Source organism: Panthera tigris, chromosome B1, assembly GCF_018350195.1.
Source record: "Panthera tigris isolate Pti1 chromosome B1, P.tigris_Pti1_mat1.1, whole genome shotgun sequence".
NCBI lineage: Eukaryota > Metazoa > Chordata > Mammalia > Carnivora > Felidae > Panthera > Panthera tigris.
Window position 1 is genome coordinate 197,067,287 of NC_056663.1, and position 24,684 is coordinate 197,091,970.

Sequence of the window (24,684 nt, forward strand, 5' to 3'; positions counted from 1 at the left end):
TTACTTGTCGAGGGCTGATTTGTGTCCTGGTAGGGGATCTTTTCTGAAGAATGTTCCATGTGCACTTAAGAATATGTATTCTGCTACCTGAGGAGGAAATGTTCTGAATATATCTGTTAAGTCCATCCAGTCCAATGTGTCATTCAAAGCCATTGCTTCCTTGTTGATTTTCTGCTTAATCTGTCCATTGCTGTAAGTGGGGTGTTGAAGTCCCGTACTATTATGGTATTGTTATCCATGAGTTTGTGCTTGATTTACATATTTAGGTTCTTTCACATTGGGTGCATAAATGTTTACAATTGTTAGGTCTTCTTGGTGGATTGACATCAATTTTGTTGTGTTTTTTTTTTTATATAAACACAGGAATTTATTTCTCATAGTTTGGAGATGGGAAGTCCAAGATTGGGGTACCAACATGGTCACGTGAAAACCTTCTTCTGGACCACAGATTTCCACCTTGTGTTCTCACAGGGTGGAAAGCGTTAGGGAGCTCTGTGGGGTTTCTTTTATAAGGCACTAATCCTATTCCTGAGGGTTCAACCCTCATGAATTAAGCCCTTCTCAAAGTCCCCCATCTACTATACCATCACCTTTGTGGATTAGGATTTCAACATATGAATTTTGGGGGAGTACCTCATCATCTTTAATTGATACCTTAACTCTGACATGCTTCTATAAACTGTCTCTATTAAATTCCTTTCAGTTAAATATAGTCGATCTCTGAACAACATAGGTTTGAACTGAGTGGGTCTATTTATATGCAAATGTTTTGACAAATACAGTATGGTACTGTAAATGTATCTCACTTCATTTTTTTTTAATATGAAGTATACTGTCAAATTGGTTTTCATACAACACCCCATGCTCTTCCCAAAAGGTGCCCTCCTCAATATCCATCACCCACCCTCCCCTCCCTCCCACCCCCATCAACCCTCAGTTTGTTCTCAGTTTTTAAGACTCTCTTATGCTTTGGCTCTCTCCCTCACTTTTTTTTCTTCCCCTCCCCCATAGACAAGTTTCTCAGGATCCACATAAGAGTGAAAACATAAGGTATCTGTCTTTCTCTGTATGACTTATTTCACTTAACATAACACTCTCCAGTTCCATCCACGTTGCTACAAAGGGCCATATTTCATTCTTTCTCATTGCCAAGTAGTATTCCATTGTGTACATAAACCACTATTTCTTTATCCATTTGTCAGTTGATGGACATTTAGGCTCTTTCCATAATTTGGCTATTGTTGAGAGTGCTGCTATAAACATTGGGGTACAAGTGCTCCTATGCATCAGTACTCCTGTATCCCTTGGGTAAGTTCCTAGCAGTGGTATTGCTGGGTCATAGGGTAGGTCTATTTTTAATTTTTTGAGGAAACTCCACACTATTTTCCAGAGCAGCTGCACCAGTTTCTTTAACAAATGGTGCTGGGAGAACTGGACAGCAACATGCAGAAGGATTAAACTAGACCACTTTATTACAACATTCACAAAAACTCAAAATGGATAAAGGACCTGAATGTGAGACAGGAAACCATCAAAACCCTAGAGGAGAAAGCAGGAAAAAAAACCTCTCTGACCTCAGCCACAGCAATTTCTTACTTGACACATCCCCAAGGGCAAGGGAATTAAAAGCAAAAGTGAACTATTGGGACCTCATGAAGATAAAAAGCTTCTGGACAGCAAAGGAAACAATCAACAAAACTAAAAGGCAACCAACAGAATGGGAAAAGATAGTTGCAAATGACATATTGGACAAAGGGCTAGTATCCAAAATCTATAAAGAGCTCACCAAACTCCACACCCGAAAAACAAATAATCCAATGAAGAAATGGGCAGAAAACATGAATAGACACTTCTCTAAAGAAGACATCCAGATGGTCAACAGGCACGTGACAATATGCTGAACGTCGCCCCTCATCAGGGAAATACAAATCAAAACCACACTCAGATATCACCTCATGCTAGTCAGAGTGGCTAAAATGAAATCAGGAGACCATAGATGCTGGAGAGGATGTGGACAAACAGGAACCCCCTTGCACTGTTGGTGGGAATGTAGACCTCTTAATTTTGATATACTGCCCTTCTTCATCTTGTTACATTCTTTAAAATATAGATTGTCTGCTATCAGTGTGGCTACTCTTTCTTTTGGCGACCATTAGCATAACATATGGTTCTCCATCCCCTTACTTTCAATTTGAAGGTGTCTTTAGGTCTAAAATGGTCTCTTTTAAATAGCATATAGATGGATCTTGTTTTCTTACCCATCCTGTTACCCTGTCTTTTGACTGGAGCATTTAGTCTATTGACATTTAGAGTGAGTACCCAAAGATATGAATTTATTGCCATCACGTTGCCTGTAAAGTTAGAGTTTCTGGTGGTGTTCTCTGGTCCTTTCTAGTCTTCATTGCTTTTGGGGTTTTTGTTCCCTCTCCCTCTCATTTTGAATTACAGCCTTGCTGAATGAAGAATTATTGGCTGCATATTTTTCCAATTCATCACATTGAATGTATCCTGCCACTCCTTTCTGGCTGGCCAAGTTTCTGTGGATAGGTCTGCTGTGAACCTGATCTATTTTTGCTTATATGTTAAGGACTTTTTTCCCTTGCTGGTTTCTTGATTCTTTCCTTGTCTGTGTGTTGTGTCAATTTGACTGATATGTCTTGTTGATAGTTTTTGTTGAATTTAATGGGAGTTCTCTGTGCTTCCTGGATTTTGATGTGTCTTTCCCCAGGTTAGGAAAGCTTTCCACTATCATTTGCTCACATAAACCTTCCATACCCTTTTCTCTCATCTTCTGGGACCCCTATGACTAGGAAGTTATTCCTTTTTAATGAGTCACTGAGTTCTCTAATTCTATATCATGTTTTTCCTTAGTTTCCCTCTTTTCTGCTTCATTATTCTCCATAAGTTTGTCCTCTGTATCATGGATTCACTGCTCTGCTTCACCCATCCTTGCCACTGTGGCAACCATTTAAGATTGCATGTCAGTTATAGGATTTTTAATTTCATCCTGACTAGATTTTACTCCTTTTATCTCTGCAAAAAGGGATTCATGTTTTCAAACCCAACTAGTATTCTTATTATCGTGACTCTAAATTCTGATTCAGACATCTTGCCTATATCTGTGTTAAGTCCCTGGCTGTAATTTCTTCATGCTCTTTCTTTTGGGGTGAATTCCTTCCTTTCTTTTGGGGTGAATTTTATCTCAGATGGGGCTGTTTCCAAACCCCTCACTTCTGAGGGCCCTGCAGCATGGGCCCACTCCAACCCTCTGATGGAGGGTCTGAGTAATGGCCAAGTGCCAGCCCGCCCCCAGGAACATTCACATGACTGCACTGTGGTAGATGCTCAGAGACTGTGGCTGGGTACCAGTCTGCCCCAGAAAAAGTTCACACAATCCTGTAACAGCAGCGTTTCAGGAATTATGATAAATCACAACACACATCTGGCACCAGGCTTCGCCACCCCTTAACTCTTGTTCCAACACCAACAAACATGGCTGTTCTTTGGGGCCCACTGGGACTTTGCTTGTGGGGAGGCTGCATAGCTTCTACCAAATATCCTCTCAGGAGAGCCGCCTCTCCCCATGTGGCCTGAGGACCCATCAGACCTTGCTGTCTGCTCCTGGGGATTTGTCCTTCCCACCAGAACTCCACCAATTATCAAGCTGAGGAGTTTCAGATTCTGCACTCCCCCATTTATAGAATCCTAATGGGATTCAAACCCTCTCCTTTACCCCTTTCTTGTTCAGTCCTTTACGGGTGTTTCCACTCTCTCTCTCTCTCTCTCTCCAGCTGCTTTCAGAGGTAGTGCTTTTCCTGTACTCTCCCCTCTGTCTCCATCCTCTCTCAGCAAGCAAACACAGCTCCCTACCCTCCGTGGCTTCTCTCTCCCTCAGTTCACTTCTCTGCACCACAGACCTGCCAAGTTCTGTGGCTCAAGTTATACAGATTGTTGCGTTAATCCTCAGATCAATTTTCTAGGTGTGCAAGATGGTTTGGTGTTGATCTAGCTGCATTTCAGGGATTAGGGAAGCAGAAGAATTCCATGCTGCCCCACCATCTTGGCCCCTTGCTCCTCAAATGACACTAGTTTTTAATTTCTCATCTCTAAAATTGAAGCCAAAAACTTGTGGTCATTTGTTATAGCACCAAGGAGATTACAGTACTGGTCTAAAATTCTTATTTCACATTCTACATTCAGGGGAATCCATACTGATCACTGAGATTTACTCTATTTTTGTACTACTGGGATCATTCTTTCACAGGCAGCACTAATCAAGAGGAGGATAGTCACAAGAACAAGATACTGGTTAGCATCCCAACCTAGAGTATTAAAAAGGTGCTATGTACAGTATCCATTTAAAATGCAGAGACAAATGCCTTGAGGTTATTAAAGCTTGTTTAAGAGAAAGTAAATATTGAAAACCCAGAGTTTAATTTTTTTTTTAATTTTTGAGAGAGCACACACAGGTGCTAGTGGGGAAGGGACAGAGAAGAGGGAGCTGCTGAATCTGAAGCAGGCTCCAGGCTCTGAGCTGTCGGCACAGAGCCCGACACGGGGCTCAAACCCACAAACCACAAGATCATGACCTGAGTTGAAGTCGTTCACCTAACTGAGCCACCGAGGTGCCCCTTGAACACCCAGATTTTTAATAACTAAATATGCATTGAAAACCTTCCCACAAAGTATTCTTCCTCAGCCCAGAAATTTCATTCCTAGATTCCACCATGAGTTCTGACAGAAACATACCTATCACATGCAAATCATTCCAGTGAAAGGAAATGATTTCCCCAAAATTTTCTTCCCTGACTACCAAGAGGATTAAGATGTTGGTGCTCATCTTGTGCAGGTTTATCACCAGTAGCAACCAGAATCACAGTTGCATTGGCCCATCCCTGAGAACATCACTTTATGCACTGAGTGTGGGATACAAGGGAGTCACTCATTTGGCTGTACAAATCCTCCAGATCTTCTGGGGGTTGGAGTGGTGTCCAGTGGGCAGGGACCCATAAGAAACTGCACTCTGAGTCAACCTGGGAGGATTCCTGAGTCCAACCCGAGGAACCTTTACCTCTCAGCACCCAGGGAAAAAGAATGATTAATACGCAAATTGAGAACACTTTTAATAACCCTTAAAGTTACATTGTCAGCATAATTATCAAGGGACTGGGAATAAAAAGGGACAGAATTTTTGCATTTCAATTGTTCAAAGTCTCCTCAGGTATCCCCACAGAGCACAGTGGAATGAGGTATAGACTTTTAAGTTGTTTGGTTCAGTTTCCTTGATGGTCCTTGACATGATGTTCTAACCTATGGACCTGCATTCTCAGAGTCATCACTCACAATGGAAAAAGGAACCCACAGATTAAGTCATTGCCTAATGTTTCAACGCTTGAAGATATGTAACTTAGTTCCCCAAAGAAACACTGGAAGAAGGATCACAGCTAGTGCTGTGAAAACCAGAGACCTGAGATTCCAGGGGTGCCAGCCTTGGGGGCAAGACTGGATAAGCCCAGGCTCCCAATGCACACTGCCCATGCAGTAAACATCCTGTAAGACTTGTCTGGGCTTAAATCAGAGCTAAAATCTCCTCAGCATCCAGAAAATAAGAGAGCCCACTGGCCAATCTCAAGTACTCTGAGAATGGGATAATCTCAGTTCTGACACTTAACAAGAACATCAGACAAATTAAAGAGATCTTAGACTGGGACATAGGGGGATTGGCAGAAGGAGGATCACAAAACCTTCATGGACTCCTGTGGGAAAGTCAACCCCAAATAGCCATGGGAGCCTTCACTTTGGTCTATCAGCAAAATGTATAAACAACTGTGATCCAGGGTTAGTCCTTGCAGCAAAGGCAGCAGGACAAGCTTTTAAGACACCCCCCACCTATGCTTCTGAATCAGTCCTGAGTACTTCCCATGCCAGGCTTTATTAGTATTCATAGGATGAAATGTAAAGATAAATGTCAGAAGAGGGAATTAGATTCTTCTATCCAAGAAGACCATATATTAAATTGAAGAGAGAAGTGGACAGTTCTTAGAAGCTCAAGAACTAGAATTATGAAACTAAAATGTAACAATTTTATATCACACATTGTCCCTTAAATAAGTTACAACTAGAAATATAGTAGTAACTGACATATTGAAGTTTACACAGGAATTAAACCTAAAACCCCAGTATCCTTTCCACTGCAATGTAGGAAAGAGATAATGTAGATTTCTCTCACAGAAGACTGCTTCAAAAAAATCACTACATTTGAAGCCAATTAAACATTAGCTAGTACAACATCAAGTTATATCCCTGGACATATATTTAAAAAAAAAAAAAAAAAAAAAAAAGAACCGACTGAGCCACCCAGGTGCCTCTGTTAAGTGTCCAGCTTTGGCTCAGGTCATGATCTCACGGTTTGTGGGTTCAAGTCCCATGTTGGGCTCTGTGCTGACAGCTCAGAGCTTGGAGCCTGCTTTGGATTGTGTCTTCTCTCTCTGCCCCTCCTCAGCTTGCCCTGTCTTTCAAAAAACATTGAAAAAAATTTTTTAAAGACAACAAAACTACCAATAGAATCCAATGAAAGCTTATGAATCTTTTCCTTTTATTAATTGTTCCTATTGCTGTACAGATGTTGGAGTTTGCTGTAGTCCCATTTGATTTTTGTTCTTATTGGTTGTGCTTTTGAAGTAATTTCCAAAAAAAAAAAAAAAAAAAGATATTTGTCAATGAACTTCCTTAAGTTTTTTTTTTCCTAGGATTTCTATGGTGTCAGGCCTTATGTTTACATCTCTGATCCATTTCAAGATCATTTCTAGGAGTCATGCATCAAATTGAATTGTTCTGTATGGTTTTATCCAGTTTTCATAGCACTATTTGTTGAAGACACTGTGCTTGGCTCCCTTGCCAAGTATTAGTTGACCATATATGCTAGGATTTAATTTTGGGCTCACTGTTCTGCTCCATTGGTCTCTACATATGTGCTATGTACCATACAGTTTTTATTACTATGGCTTTGTAGTATTAGTTTGAAATCAGGAATAGGATACCTCTCACTTTGTTCATTTTCCTTTTAATTGCTTTGGCTATTCAGCCTTTTGTGGCTTTCACACAAATCGTAGGATTTTTTTCCTTCTATTTCTGTGAAAAAATACCTTTGGTGTTTTGATGGGGATTACACTGTATCTGTAAATGGGAACATGGCCATTTTAACATTTATTCTTCTGGTCCATCAACATGGGATGCCTTTCCATTTGTGTCTTTTAAAATTCATTTCAGCAAAGTCATAGTTTTCTTGTACAGATCTTTCACTTCTTTGGTTAATTTTTAATATCTTATTGTTTTGGGTGTTACTGTTAATGAGAAACTTTGATACCATCTTCAAGCTTCGTCATTAGTGTAAATGAATACAACTGATTTCTGTGTGTTGATTTTGTATCTACAGGTGGAAGGAGTATTTTGCAAACCATATATTGAATAAGGGGGATGTATCCAAAAATCTATAAAGAACTTTAACAGAAAAGCCATCTGATTAAACAGGAAAAACTAAATACACATTTCTTCAAAGAGGACATTAAAATAGGCTAAAAGGCACGTGAGAAGATGCTCAACATCAGTCATCAACAGGGATATACAAAAAGCAACAATGAGAGAGCACCTCACACCTGTTAGAACAGCTAATACCAAGTCAAGAGGAAGGTTTGACCAAGGATGTGGTGAAAAGGAACACTTACGTTGATGGGAATGTGAATCGGTCTAACCCTTAGGGCCAACAATATGGAGGTTTCTCAAAAAACTAACAGGGCTACCATACAGCCCAGCCATTCCATTTATGGGAATATACCCAAAGAATATGAAAGCAGAAATTTGAAATTTTTATACAGATAAAAATACATTCTCATTTACCACAGCATTAGTCACAATAGCCAAGATGTGGAAATGACCCAAATGCCTATCAATGGATGAACAGATAAAATGGATGTTGTATATACACACGATGGAATATTATTCAGCCATGAGAAAGGAGGATATCCTGCCATTTGCAGGATGGACCTTCAGCACATTATGCAAAGTGAGAGAAGTCAGAAAAAGCCTAGTATGTATCACTTATATGTGGAATCTTAAAAAGCAAAACTCCTAAAACGAAACCAAAGTTTCACCACCACCAGAGAGTAAAGCAGTGGTTATGAGGGGACAGGGGTGATAGATAAGACTGATGTCTAAGGTCACCAACTTGTAATGAATACTAAGTAAGCCATGGGGATCTAATGTACAGTACATTGACTATAGACAACACTGTACTTTAAGCATATGTGAAAATTATAATGGAAATCATACCACTATATGTATGTATCAAAATAAAACTATATCGTGTATACTCTAACACTATATACCTTAAGTTTTGTCAAATTATATCCGATTAAAAAAAAAAAGCTCAAGTAGAATTCTACGTTACTCAAAACTCTGGCAGACAACATTAAGACACAGAGATGGGAACAAGTCTGAGTGGGCTGAGGAATCTATAATAAAACTTACCATAGGAGCAGGAAACAGACACTATCACACCAAAAAAAAAAAAAATGATGTCAGAGACCTAAGTTATAGAACTGAAATATCCTTGCTACAGTATGATTCATCTTTACCTTTCCTACTCAAAGGAAAACCTTGGAGCAGCTGCATTCTTCTGGAATAGGTATGCAAGTCTGCAGAAGCTAGGGTGCTCTGTGACATCTTCTAGATCCCTTGACATAATACATCAGTGAGATATTTTACTTCAAAAAACTGAATAAAATTAGAAAACAAAACAGAAAAGACAAACTTTCCACCTGTTTTGGTACACCTGCAGCCCTCGTTCCTGGATGTGGCTATCCTCAGGTTAACTCTCAGCCACCTTCCTTTCCACCTGTGTGACTAATGATTGAAGACTACGGTTCTGGATCACACGAGAATGGGTACTCTTTCAGGAATGATAGACACACCTAAGTTCCTATCTGTGTGTCAAGAACATGGTCTTATAACCTCTGGAACCACCTTCTCCCCCTTCAAATGTAGCTTATCTATGGGAGAATAGATCTTTGCTGGGACATTCGGTGATATCATGTAGAAAATACACAAGAACCCTCAAGGTACACTCCTGTTTTGTGCTGCCTCCCCTAGCCAATAACAACATTGGAAGAGGGAGTCTACCCCCTTTTAAAGGGACCAGTCTTGAAGATCAGACATCACTTTACCCACACCCCATGAGCAGTCCTTATTTATGTGACCCTAGCTGAGAATAGGGACACATCAGCTTTATACAAGTTGACTCATGAGGAACATACACAACTCTAAAAATATAGAAATAGTCCTTTTTTCATCCCCTCTTTAGCTGCAAATACAGCTGTTTTCTTCTAAATCAGGCCACAGGGAGAAGGTTAGAAAAAAAAATAGACAAATCCACTGGAGAATGAACACCCCACTCATCCCTTCTGGCTGACCTTTCTCATAGATTTCACTCTAAAATAGATGGCTGTAATTTCAGGTAAGGAATAGACCTCTCATTTCCAGTTTGGTGGGAGATTGCTTTGCACTATTGCAAGAGGGAATATGTCTCTTCACTAATTTCTTCTGCAAAGATACAGCTTACTTTACATATGTACATTGTTCAAATTTGAAAGTGTGGGTGGGTGGACAGTGATAACCATAAGGTATCTTACAAAGAATCCTAGGAACCTACAGTTCTTCATGGTCTGAGCCTAGATTATCCATAATATTCTGCATATCCTATTTACAGGTATCCTCATGGAACAGAGGGAACAATGTCAAGTCAATACGGAACATGTGGTATGTACCCAGACTTTACAGAGCAGCTACATCAAGTTAGAAAGGTAAATATATGGTGACATTTGTGCTCACTTGTAGCAGTGATGCAGGTCAGCATGTCCTCCTTAAGAGGAGAGTAGAAAAATGGTCCAGTCCCATTGGAGAGTAATGCTCTGAAAATGGCTGTAGTGGAAATTAACCACATGAGTAATTCTTCAAACTAGAGGGTTACTTCTCACTGATAAAACATTCAAGAAAAAAGGCAGAGTTTACATCACACAGCTATCAGATATAAGGGGGCATATAACCCAAATTTTTCCTCACAGTGATTATGGTGCTTAGATGAAGTTTCCACCCCCACCCCCCACATATGGTCTTCTACAAAGAATTTCATTTCATATAAGATGGGGAAAGGAACAGAGGGAATGGCCATAATCTCTGATGGAGAACGAATTCCAATATAAAAAAATAACCAGGATCTAAGAGCATAAAATTCTCCAAGTTCTATTCAGTGGAGGACCCCAATGATGTCACCAAGGTACTTTTAATAAGAAGCAGATAGGGTGGAAACAGGAGATAGGGCACAGCTACATCAACATGACAAGGTAAAATATGATCACTTATATTCTTTTGTCACTGTGTGAGGGGTTAAGTCCCAATCAAGTGCTCCCTGTGCAGTCAGTCACAGACAGGAGGGCAGGGCCACCAGCAGCACCAGCTCTGAAGACCCTGAAATAGGCTAAACGATGGCTTTAGCAAAAAATGTTCTGTTTCTCTATAACAAACCACCACCTACTTAGTGGCTGAAGACAATGCCCATTATCACATGGTTTCTGTAGCTCAGATTCTGGGCACAGATTAACTGATTTCCTCAGGGTGTTACAAGAGGCAAAGTTGATGCCTGCACTACATTTCCATCTGGAGGATGGACTAGCCAAAATATCACTTGTAAGATCAGTTGTTGGCACAGTTCTTTGTCACTGTCCCATTAAAGCCACAGTGGGAGACAGCATCTCCATTGATAATGGAGCATCCATCCTCAGCAAATACCTAATATGTCTTTAAAAGATTTCTTACTGGGGCATCTGGGTGGCTCAGTTGGTTAACGGCCGACTGTGGCTTAGGTCATGACCTCACAGATCATGGATTCTCCAGGTCGGGCTGTGTTGATAGCTCAGAGCCTGGACCCGCTTCAGATTCTGCATCTCCCTCACTCATACTCAGTCTGTCAAAAATAAATGCTAAAAAAAATTTGGGGGGGTGGGGCAGCACGCCTGGGTGGCTCAGTCAGTTGAACGTCTGACTTTGGCTCAGGTCATGATCTCAGAGTTGGTGGGTTCAAGCCCCAGGTCGGGCTCTGTGCTGACAGCTCAGAGCCTGGAGCCTGCTTTGGATTCTGTGTCTCCCTCTCTCTCTGCTCCACCCCCACTTGTGCTGTCTTTCAAAAATAAATGTTAAAGTTTAAATTGTTTGTTTTTTTAAGATTTCTTACTACATAAGTCAGGCCTACCCAGGATAACCTCCCTTTTGGCTATTCAAGGTCTTCTGATCTGGGACTGCAATACAACTGCAAAATCCCATCACCCTTGTATTACAAGGTCATCTAATTGTGTTCCTTACAAGAAGGGGCAGAGATCCTGGGGGTCATCTTAGAATCCTGCATACAATAGCAAATGTTCCTTGATAATGGCATTATCTTAGCCTTGACAGAGGTGAAAATCACTATCTAAAGGAGAAGAGCTGGGGGAATATATAAGGGTATAAGGTGATGACTTCAAAGGTCACATGAGACAGTAAATTGAGTCAAATTGAGAAGTGACCCAGCTGATTGGTAAATTCCTGGAGGAGTGTGACAGCAGAGTCTCAGTGTGCCCATCTGAGCCACAGTCTTTATTGATGAAGACTTTAGAAAGATGTGCTCAGCAACCCCACATCCAGATTGGGTGTTCTGAAGAAACCACTTCAATTCAATCTTGAGTCAACAGTTCAAGTATTGCTACATATAATGAAGGCAACATCCCAGAATTCAGCTACAGCCCTCTTTAGAAGCACCAATCTGACTGCTTCAGTGGAGGAAGGAAGAGGTTCCATCAACCATAACTGCTACAAACATTCATCCCAGGAGTCCTGGACTTCCCAATGCCAAGGGCCCTCACAAACCTGAGTCTCCTGGCACCTGAAGGACAGCCTCTGTAGGAGATTCACTGCCTCAGGAGAACCACTAGACAAGGGCGGGGCCCTTTAGACCTTATAGGGTCTCCACATTCTGAGACACGCGTTAGTTTGTGCAACTCTACACCTTCTCCAGGGAAGAAGATCCTAGGTAATACCTCTTCCTTAATGTCCTACCTGATGAAGTTGGTACCAATCTTCAGTATGGCTCAGATACAGCTATGCAAATCCAGAGCACTGTGCTCAATAGGAGGACAGTTTCCAAACACCTGTAACAGGTAAGCCTGAGTCTAAACAGATTAGAGCTCAGAAATTTACCTTTTACTTTAAGTTTCCTTCACCCCTCCTCCACAGACTGACCCCTGGACAGAAGTCAAAGCAACTTAACTTTGGAAGGATCCCGAGAGCATCACAACAGGGTCTATTCAGTCCATGCCACTAAGTTAGCTTCTGCCAAGATTTGTGTATAAGGAAATTCTCAGTCTCCCTTCTGACTCAACTATGGGAGTTTCAAATGGAAAGACAGTATAGCCTCATTACACATAATGGGAGTTGGAGAATGTGGAATGTCCTAGACCAAATCTCAATCTTTTCTTTGAAAAATGTATGCTACTTTAAAACACCAATTAGTGCCAGCAAGGAAAGGCAACACAATCTCCATTCCCTGTATGGGGAAAAATAAAGACTCCCCCAGATGTAGTGGGTTTTCACTTAACACCGAGATGCTTTCAGTATCATCTTGCAATTGGTGTCTGAAAATCATACCTTTTAGGAAACATGAAACTGAATGGGTGCTTTGGAGGAACCAATAAGGATGTAGGAGTTTTCCCTGACGTGGATGTTACAAGCACCATATTCTACCTGCAAGACCATCTTCTCCCATCAAATGTAGCTCAGCACCGTGAATAAGCAGCTCCTCTCTCTCAGTTGGGACAGACTCCCTGGGCTCATAGTGTGCTTATCACTAAGGAGCAGAGAGATTCAATTCCACTGGAGACTCACACTTTACTGACAGTAAAGCTAATGGGAATGGGACTGAGTAAAGCACATGGGAATGAGACTTCTTAGATCTGGCTAGAGAGGATTCCTGCCTCACAGTCAGCAGAGTGTCCCAGAAAAGTAGAATGTTTATCACCATGCACCAGGAAACCAAGCCTACCATGGTTGGATAAGGATTTTCTCCCAAGGGACCCATCCTCCAGGACATCAGAAACCCATTCCCCAGGAAAAAAAACCACCAAGCACAACTAGAGAAGGATTAATCTGGGAAGGCACAAGTACAGCACATACCCTACCTAAAGACACACACACGTAATTACCTCACAGGATATAGTGAGGCCCAAGCGGGGTGGTACTGTGACCACTGGTACAGTTAGAGCACTGCTTCATGTCTCCAGGGCCTGGCTACCTGGAACAGACAGCAGTGTCCTCAGCCTGTATCAAAACTATCAAGAAACAATCTTCAGAGGCACCTGGGTGCAACTTTCTTACTTTCAGTCCTGTACTTCCTACATATACTCCCAGGAGATACAGCTGGCACATGGCAAAGATCACCCATTATTTAGCAAAATCTATTTGCTAACAGGCTGGAGATCTGATCCATGTTTTTGAGCTCTTACTCTAATACGCATTTTCAGACAGTAACCAAAGCCAATGAAAAATGGAATCCACAGATCAAAAAAGGCCACCATGTGTAAGTACTACCACATTATGATAAAGACTCTTTATCAATGAATACATTTTACTATGAGATCAACTTCCAGTGACTGAAAAGCCAGATATTTGAGCTCAGGGGGTATGAGCCTTAGGTAAAGGCCTGAATGTCATGGCCTGTGGTAATTCTTGCCATGTAGTCAAGGTCCAGTGAGTGTGTCCAGGAAGTTGGAGCTAAACCCCCATCTAGGACATCAAAAGGTTAATGCTTCCACCTAAAGCTTCACAAATACTTATGGATGGACAACACCTCTCAGACAATAGGAGTATTAGGCAAGTGTTCTCAGATGACCTACATAACCTACAGCAGGGCTGTCAGGATAGAATCCTGCTCCAAAAGGAGACCCCTGTAGGCAGAGTCTGTCAAAATAGTTGTGGAAGCAGAAGAAAGGGAGAAGAGCAGAGTGAATAAGAAGTTTGAGGAATAGGACAAAAGGAGACATGATGAAAACTTAGAATCATAGCAAATATGACATTTTAGTCTCCTGTGTCTGGGCCATCCTAGAACCTTCTCTCAGACCTGGCTGTTTTTACTCTAATTTTGAGCCACTTCCCATTCCAAATGTGTAACTGGTTTCTGAGGCCTGTAAAACTTAGAGCACATGAGTGTGGGGGGTCTGGACGGACCTACTAACAACCCACTAAGAGCATAACAACATTTCAACTGGTCTTAAAGGTTAACTCGCTTCAAGCTTATGCACTCTGCTTGCATACCTAAGCCCCTTATAGTTTGTAGAGCTTTGAGATTTTGTAGACCACTGGCCTTGAACAAAGGCATCAGACTTTCCCAGAAAATAAGGCCTGATCGCATTTGAAAAACACTGCCATGGATGCCAGTAAGTCCGTTCAGGGTCATGTCAACAAATGATTAACTACTGAGCACTGTCTTCTCCTGCACATAGCCCCCTCACCATTTCCCATGCCTGCTCCTTTAAAAACACACAGCTTCACCTGGAGGGACAAGATGGTCTTTGGGATGTTAGTCTGCCATTTTTCTAGGTTGCTGGCTTCCAGAATAAAGCAACCTTTCCTTTCGCCCCACCATGTCTCTTGAGTATGAATTTAAGTGGCAAACAGCCAAACCTCAGTTCAGAACCTGTCCTCTGTCCAGTAATAACAGGTCCTTGATACGTAGGTTGCAGACTCCTAAATCCAGGACCATCTTCCCCCTTCAAATGTAGCTAGGGCGCATGAAATCTATAGTAGCTCTTTGCTCAGATGTCCCAGAGTCCACTGGACACCTTAGAATATGCACCACACTATAGCCACAATTTACTGGCCATTCCTAGAGATAGTAATTCATAGACTCAAGGAGGATATTGGAAAAAAGAAACTACTACCCTTTCAAGTACAGGATATTAAAGGGTCAGACATCATTCATCTAACATAGCTAGAAGCTAATTACCTGATACTACTAATGAGACATAAGCAGGGAAATCTTTATTCTGTTGACCCACAAGGAACTAATATGATCCTGTAAGAAAAGACATGGGGATATAGGTTCCTCTGAGATCTCTTCTCCCTCTTCTGTCTTATTACCTTCAGTCTTTATCAGGCAGTGCAGAGCAATTAATTACCTAAGAGCAGCCAAAGAATATTTCTATCTAGGAGAGGATACCACATACCTGTCATCAGATATAGAGGGAAAGGACATGCTCTCATTTCTACTTCAGTGTGGGATTGACATGCTTTATAAAGAGTGGAAATGCCTTCCCTTCCTCTGAGTGATTTCCAAGATGCAGCATCCACCAATGTCTGAGGAACTGCCAGACAGGTTCAAGCGTGTGACCTTGTGGAACAACCTGTTCTTCACAAGACAAGCTGTAACTCAAGGAAGTCTGCATTCTGCTCAATCCAAAAGGAAAGAAACAGCACCAGAGACAAAACCCACAAGGCACTGATGGCTTTGTGGGAGCTGGGCAGTGACTATGTCAGAATCCCACATGATGCTTCACCAGCAAAGCATTTGTAAGGATTCACTTGGCCCTTAGGATATCCATCCTGTGTTACCACGTTACAAAATGAACAGGCTACTTGAAGCCAATGTTACTGAAGTACCTTTTACATGTATAATGATGTATCAGATTCTTCTACCCCATGACCAGTTCCTAGACCCTGACCCCAGCTGCAAACAAGGACATCAACATCAGAACAAATGGTCTCATGAGGAATCTACCTGACTCCGAGGCATAGGAATAGTCCTCATTTTTGGTATCTCCCTGTTTATGTCAGCTTGAAGTACAACTGTTTTCTTTTAGAGGAGGTTGTACAGGGAACCTGTACAATAGAAAGAGGAGGCCCAAATATAAATCCACTGGAGAATGAATACCACATCTCTCATCCCTCCTTGCTGATTTTTTTTTAACTTCTAAATATAGGCCACCTAATACTTCAGGCAAGTTTCTCTGTCAAGTATATTTTGGTAGGAGATTACTTAAGAGGAAATAGGTCTCTTAAGAATGTCTTTTGTAAAATGTAACATTCTCTGTCTTATTTTGACTCAAATTTGGAGGTGCGAATGGGTGAGGACCATCATAAGCCATCTCTTATAGGGAAGACTCCTGGAAACAATCAGTTTGTCATGGTCCAACCTAGACTTAAACAAAATTCTCCCCTATTTGCAGAGATCTTCATGCAACACCAGTAACAATGCAAAGATCAGGTCAGTAACAGGCCTGTAATTGGACTTAAAGAGCAACTACATCAGTTGCAAAGGACTGTGTATGGTATCACTAGTGCTAACTTCTCATATGAGTGAGTTCCAGGTAATGTCCTTGGGAGGATGGGAAAAGAGTAGAAACTGACAAAGGAATTCTAAGCACAGCCAACCACAAGGGACTAAACTCTTCCCATTTCGAGGAGGATCCTATAGGACAATGGTGCTGTCACCAAGGTACTTTGAATCAAGAGCAGATAGGGTGAAAATGGACAAGGAAGGGGAAAAATGATTATGTCTCTAATGTAGGAATTCACCATGGGATTCTTCACCTAGAGAACTTGCCAACATGTGTGGGGCTTCCAGTTCTTGTTAGGACCTCCATTTTCTGAGACTAAGGTTAAATTGTGCAACCCTACACCTTCCCCCATGGAAGAGGAGATCAGTATTGTAATAGCTTTTTCCAATGTTCCACCTGATGGAGTTGGCATTCACTTTCAGTATGGCTCAGATACAGCTATGCAAATCCTCGTGAAAGACTCAACAGAATGACACTTCTAAGCAACCTTAATGGGTAGACTTGGTTTGAAACTGATCAGAGCTCAGGGATTTGCATTTCCCTGTAAGAAAAAATGTTTCCCTCTTTTCCTCATTGCCCACATTTTTGTTTTTCCTTGGAGTGCCTCCTCACATTTGTTAATCACAGACAGCCTCAAGGGATTTAAGTAGCAAACCAGCTTTTCCTAGATCTCACCATATCCCAAGTTGAGCATGGAAACAACCCAAGTCAATACAGCTTAAGAATCCCTGGTCCCCCTGTTTAGCTCTTTTAGTACTCGTGTAGGTTATCATCTACTAGAAGAGTGTTGTCCAAAGGCCAGGAGATTACAGAACTAAGTATCCCAAGGACAGCCACAGAAAATTTCTCTGCTTTATACTCTCATGTCTCCTTTACCCCCTTACCAGAAATCAGTGCTAGTTCCATTAAGACATGTATTTTAGCTAAAATCAACACAAGAAACAACAGGTGTTGGTGAGGATACAAAGAAAGGGAATCCTTTTACACTGCTGGGAATGCAAACTGCTACAGCCACTATGGAAAACAGTATGGAGGTTCCTCATAAAGTTAATAGTTAAAAATAGAACTACTCTATGATTTAGCAATTGCTCTACTGGGTATTTACAAAAAAAATTACAAGAACACTAAATCAAAGGGATACATACACCCCAATTTTATACAGCAGCATTGTCTAAAATAGCCTAATTATGGAGACACCTGGCTGGTACAGTTAAACATCTGACTCTTGATTTCTGCTCATCATGATCTCACAGGTTCATGAGATTGAGCCCAGCATCAGGCTCCATGCTTATAGCAAGGGGCTTGCTTGGAGTTCTCTAAATGAACTTAAAGTGTTTTTAATAAAATAAAATAGCCTAGTTATGGAAACGGCCCAAGTGTTCCATCAACTGATGAATTGGTAAAGATGTGGTATGTACACACACATGCACAAATATTACTCAGTCATAAAAAAATGAAACCTTGCCATTTGCAACAACTTGGATGGAGCCAGAGTGTTATGGTATTCGTCTTTATGTTGCTTAGCATAGGATTTCATTCATGTGAAAATGGAGAAACAAATGAGCAAAGGAGGGAAAGAGTCAAACTAAGACACAGGCTCTTAACTATAGAGAACAAATGGATGATTACTGGAGGGGAGGGAGGTAGGTAGGGACGGATTAAATAGGTGATGAGGATTAAGGAGTATACCGTTTATAATGAGTACTGGGTGTTGTATAAAAGTGTTGAGTCACTATATTGTACGCTTGAAACCAGTTACACTATGTTACCTGGAATTTAAGTAAAAACTTAAAATTTTTTGAATCAAGTATCAAATATCCAGGATTCCTATAATAGAAACTAGATACAGAGGGCCCTTGAAAAACATGGCTTTGAACTTCATGGGTTGTCAGATACATTGGAAAATATGAGATTTTAATGGAAAATTTGAGAAGTGCAACAATTTGAAAAAAACTACATAGCCTTGAAATATCAAAAAATTAAGAAAGTTACCTATCTCATGAATGAATGGATACTATTTTATCATAGGCTGCCAGGATACACAAAAGTTATAAAAAGTTAATCACATGCACAAACAGACCATATCTGGCACTGCAGCTAAAATGTAAACCTGAAGATGCAGTATTAAATCACACTGTATAAAAATAACTTTAGTCGATACCGTACTTGTGTAATAATTTTGTGGTCATCTATTGCTACTGCAGTGAGCACAAGTGTCCCAAGTATCTAAACATGCCATGTGGTGATGGTAATCATCTCTGCATGATCAGTTGGTCTCTCCAGTAAATTGGCATGGCAGTAATGTGATCTTTTGTGCATCTCCTATTTTTCATCATGTTTAGTGCCACACCATAAACCTGGAGTAACACACCAGGTAACCCATACAAAGTGATACTAGTGATGCTGGAAGTGATCCCAAGCAGCAGAGAAAATTCAGGACATTACAAGAAAAAGTTGAGTTGCTTTAGCTGTCCTGTAGATTAAGGTTATACAACAGGCGTGGAAACCTTCAGCTTTTTGCCAACGCCTTTTTATCTTGTAGTAAAAATACAACTTTTTATAGGTACAGGATGGCTAGAAGAAAAGCATACTATAGACTCCAAGATGACTCAAGAAAAAGTTATTACAGGACAACTTAAGCTAAAGGAAGGTGAAGGACCTAAAGCTGGAGAATTTAAGGTCAACAAGGGATGGTGTGATAAGTTCAGGAAGAGGTTTAGCTTAAGAAATGTCAATGTAACAGGAGAAGCAGCTTCTGCTCACGAAGAGGTAGTTCCCAGAAGCCATCAAGAAAGTCGAAGAAAGGATATCTGCCTGAATTGGTTTTTAAATACAGACAAAAGTGCCCTATTCTGGGGGGGGGGGGGGGGATGCCCCAAAGGCCATTAGCAAAGAATAAAAGCGAGCACCAGCATTGAAGACAGAAGAGGTTAGGCTAACTGTTTTCTGCAAATGTAGTCAGGTTTCTGTTCAGGATTGCCCTTATCTATAAAGCCAAAAACACCTGAGCCCTGAGGGAAGTGATAAACACCAGCTGCCAGTCTTCTGGTTGTATAACAAGGCCTGCACGACCAGAACACTTTTTTATGCACTGGTTCCATTGATGCTTTGTCCCTAAAATCAGGAAGTACCTTGCCAGTAAGGGACTGCCTTTTAAAGTTCTTTTGATAATGCCCCTGGCTACCCAGAACCCCCGGAGTTCAACACCAAAAGCACTGAATTATTCTACTTGCCCCAAACCTGTCTCTAAGTTAGCCTCTTGATCAGGGGGTCATGAGTACCATGAAAGTTAATGAGCCTTCTAAACATAGTACTGTATGGAAAATATTGTCAATGTTATGGAAGAGAACCCCAGTACAGAGATCATAGAAATCTGGAAGGACTTTTTCCAGATTAAAGATGCTAATGTTACAGAAAAAGCCAAGAAAGCTGTCAGGCTTCCAACAAATTCCTACTGGGGAGAACTGTCCAGATATCGTGTAAGACTTCACAGTATTTATGCCAGAGCCAATCAAAAAAGTCATGATAGATTGTGGATATGCCAAAAAAAAGTGGGGGTAAAGGATTCTAAGATATAAACCTTGGAGGAATTTAAGAGCTAATAGACACCAAACCACAGGAATTAGGTTACTTGATGGAGGGGAGTGCTTCCAAACCATTAGCAGACAGTAAGAAAACCTAGAAGCTGTGCCAGAAAACAGACATTGGATAATCTGGCAGAAGGGCTGTGATTATTCAAAGCTGCTTTTGGTTTGTTATGGCACAAAAAGGCCACCAGCCCAACTGGACAGTCATGAACTAAGAACAGTGCATGAAAACTTTCACCTAAGCACAGTGCTCACCTTATGTAGATGCATTACCTATAGGGACCAGAGTAACAGATATATGCGCCATTCCTGGGGATATCACTATACACCGAGTGTGGTGGCAAGAGAGCCATTCAGATCTGACTACACGAACTCCTTCCTCATCCACCAGAGGATTTAAGTTCAGGTTCCCTCTATGGTCTTTGACATGTGATTTCAACACATGTGGACCCACATTCTCAGAGTAAGCACAAGTGGAAAAGAAACCCCACAGATCAGAAGGACTGTCACCTGAGTGCTCCACCCTTTAAGATATTACATTTAGTACCAAAAGGAAAACCACTGGAAGGAGGATCTCAAGACAGTGTGATGAAGACCAGAGATCTGAGATTCCAGGTGTGCCAGCCTTGGAGGGAATACACTGCCCATGCAATCAACATCCTTTGGACTTGCCTGGGCATTAGTCAGAGTCTCGGCATCCAGAAGAAATCCCACTGAGCCAATCTCAGTACTCTGGATGGGAAAGACCCCTGTACTGACATAGGAGAATTAGGCAGACAAAGGACATCCCAGGCTGTTCCATGGGGGATTGGCAGGATGAGGATCACACAAAACCTTCACAGACACACGTAGGAAAGTCCACTACAAATAGCCTTGGGAGCCTTCACTTTGTCCCATCAGCATGGTGTATAAGCCTCTGTGACCCAGGGTTAAAGACTGCAATGAAGGCAGCAGGACAAGCATTTCCAACACACCTCACCCATGCTTCCGAGTCAGTCCTTGGGGTTTCAAATGAGACGACCATCCCTCTCAGCCCAGGCTTCATTGGAATTTACGGGGCTAAGATGAGTGACAGGATGGTATTTAAGCCCTTCCCTCCACAGAAAGACCATAAATTTTCTTCAACACTTCTTAGAAGCTCTAGGATAAGAATCCTTTACCAAACTAAAAGTTACCAATTTTAGATATTCTTCCAGAAGTGATAATATAATGATTTGCATTCTACTAGGGAAGCAGTAATTGGTATTAAAATAATCACACATGAATGGTAACAAACTTCAGCAACCAATCCATTGTGATATGGGAAATATTTTAATGTTTTAGTTGACAGAGAGAAAGCAGGGGAGGGGCAGAGAAAGACAGAATCCAAAGCAAGCTCCAGGCTCTGAGCTGATAGCAGAGCCTGATGCAGGGCTTGAACTCATGAACCATGAGATCATGACCTGAGCCAAAGTCAGACACTTAACCAACTGAGCCACCCAGGTGCCCCAGGGGGAAAAAATATTTACATTTCTCCCAGATTAATTCTTGAAAACCTTATTACATTCAAGTCAAATTATAGAAATTTGTGATGGAAATAAATGATATTTGAAGACAAAGCAAAGCCACCCACAGAACCCAATGAAAGCAAATGAATCTCTAATAATCAGAATTCTGAGGTACTTGATTCTGGTAAACATTACTGGGAGGCAAGACACACTCAAATCTCAATGAGATAAGGAGTCTAAGGAAATTCTTCTTGGGAGAGGAAAAGAGACGCCATCACAATATGGAGGTTATAGACCTCAGCTATGGAATCGGAATAGCCTTGCTGCAGGCAGACTCGTGCACCTTTCCTACTGAAAGGAAAACATAGGAAGACTAAGACCATGTCCTCCTAAAACAGTCACCAATTTTCAAACTCTGAAGAAAATTGCTGAGCATGTGAAAAATAGATCCATAGAGGTGTTGGCAGTAGTGAATGAGTCTTTATTCAAAGCACATGGAAAAATCCTTTAATCAAGGATTCCTGTGTCAGATTTGAAGTCTTACAGGAGGTATCTGACCATCAAGAGGAGAGGGAAGCCTTGAGGCAGAATTTATGGGAGTGGGATTTTTATGACCCTTGCTTGGCCCTGAGTGACCAAAGAAATGCAGAGGTCATTCTCTCAAAAAAGAATATTTACATTTTTGCTTACCTCCCCCACTTCTCCAGAGGCCTCTACAAGGCAGAAGGTGGTTCAGGAGACCTCCCAGCATTTCTACCTAAGTTCCCTCCAGGGGACTAGGCAGGTGACTTAAGCACCTATGGACCTGCCTACTCTTGGGCAGCTCATTTTCACATTCTGAGGTTAGGATAGAAACTTCATAAGGAGTAACGAATGTAAGTGAGAAGTCCCAACGTATTTCATACTGCAGGAAATCTTGACCAGCATCTCTAAGCTAATTGAGAAAGATGGTACTTTGTATATTCAGATAATACAACTAAGAAATCAGGGTAATTTATCAAAGAGAAAGAAAGTACACTTCAGGATCAATGTCTATGTGATTCTACTGTGAAGACTGAAAAAGAGTAACAGGAATATCCAGTGTCGAGTTCTGGATCTAGCCACTCCTGAAACATGACTAACCATGGGAAGATGGGAAAACATACATCACTTTCACCTAAAGAGAGTCACAGGGTAAGGCTTTCAGGTAGAATTCCATGACACACGCCATTTACTTCCAGGAAAGGCAACACAGAGGTGGGGGTAGGGGAGTACACTGCCCAATTAGAAAAGGTTACAAGTGGCAAATAGTATCTACTTGAGTATTGTCTGGAGGCCAGGAGACTACAGAAGTATCACAAGAAAAACTTACACAGAAAATGTTTCTGCTCTACATTCCCTCATGGGGTAGCTTTCTCCCACCATGTTTAAGATTAAATTTAAGATTAAATTTTAGATAACAGTGTTCTAATTGTGAATGAAATAGAAAGCAATGATTCCCTGGAAAGGAAGCAAAACCACCCCTATAGAATCCAGAGACAGCAAATTAATCTCTATTAGGATTCTAAAGGTACTTAATTCTGGCAGACATTACTGGGAGGCAAAGATGGGAACAAGGCTAAGGGGGTGAGGGATGTACAAGGTATCTGTTCTTAGAAGAGAGAACAAGATATCACAAGAAGATTAGAGGTCAGAGATCTTGGCTATGGAATCAAATAGTTTTGCTGCTGTAGGACAGATGAAAGGAAATTTCCTAGTGAAAGGAAGATTTAGGAGTACTTCAATTCTTCTGGAATCTGGACATTTCTGCAGCAGCTGGATTCTCCTATGACACATCCTTTAGATCTTTTTGGCATGGTAGGGATGGTTCCCCACCCCCCCCACCCCCCAATATTTTGAGAGCACATATGCAAGTGAGGAGAGGGGAAAAGAGTGGATAGAGAATCCCAAGCAGGCTCCTTGCTGTGAGCATGGAGCCCAACGTGAGGCTCGACTCCATGAACCACGAAATGATGATTAGAGCTTAAATAGAGTCGGACACTTAACGGAGCCACCCAGACACCCCAACAGGGAGGTATTTTAGTTAAAAGAAGACACTACCTAAAACCAGAGAATCTCAGGAAATAGGACAGAGTTCTAAGAATAGACCTTTACTTCAGCCCTCTTTGGGCAGTTGATGCATAATCAGACTCAGGATCAGGCACCACACCACAGGGAAGCTCAGACAGGGAGGCCCACACAGAAGTCCACTGGGGAATAAGCCAACACAGCCCTGTCATACCTCTTTATAGACATGCCTATTTGTTAAATGTGTCCCTCTAGGCTAGTCTGCTAGGATTTCAGGTTAAAGAATATGTCCCTCATTTCTTCTTCCTGGGTGATTGTTGTATGAAAGTAAAAGATGTCTTCACAAGAGGAGAGGTGGAGGGAGTGTGTCCACAGCCATTATAAGCTGCACCTGACCAGGAAGAATTTCAGAAAATATACTTTACAAACTTAGAATTTTGTGTGGGAAGTCTATTTGTGGGGGTCATATCAATAATAGAGTACAGATAAAGTGTCACCAGAGGTGTGAGTGTGTAACCACATCAAAATGGACAGTAAAACATATGGTGTATCCCTAGTGCTAATTTCTTGCTATAGGAGAGCTGAAGTCCGTGTGAAGTCCTCAAACAATCTAAGATGGGGAGAAAAGGAGACCACTTGGAAGTCACATTGGAGTAATGTTCTGAAAATGGTTGTAATGGAAGGTAACCACATCAGATATACTTTTATAGAGTATCACCTCTACTTGATGACACACATCAGGTAACGTACACAGTTAAATACTGAGAGCCTACCTGTGGACCGATGGATTATCTAGGACCAGCTGATGTCATCTTGCTTACCTATGCCAAGAGAATTTACTTTCTATCCTGAGTGCTTCAAATACAATCAATCTCCATAGAACCAAGGAACAGATTCTGAAGGTCTGATGTCATAATCCTTATACAGGAGAGTCTCAGAATAGGCAGAGCATACTGATGTACTGAGCCAACAAAGTCAGCAGGGAGAACAGTCTTCAAGTTGACCCTGGGGTCCTCTGTAAATGAAGTCAGGGGAATACAGGATCCTCCTTGAGTTAGCTACCTCCAGTCTTCTCCTGGATCAGGGAGCACAGGACATATTAACTCAAAGAGGCCAAAGCAGAAATCCACCTGGGGAACAAACCATCACTGA

General features: G+C 41.4%; 1 long non-coding RNA gene across 2 annotated transcripts in view; it reads right to left on the reverse strand.

The window, feature by feature from the left end:
* Positions 1-24,382, reverse strand: part of LOC122238124 — a 107,957-nt gene extending 83,575 nt beyond the window's left edge. Inside the window, exon 1 of one of the 2 annotated variants that reach the window (XR_006217089.1) lies at positions 24,306-24,382. This is a non-coding gene — a long non-coding RNA (uncharacterized LOC122238124). The remainder of the gene's footprint in view (positions 1-24,305) is intronic. The other variant, XR_006217090.1, reaches the window with a different exon arrangement.
* Positions 24,383-24,684: the final 302 nt, after the last annotated feature.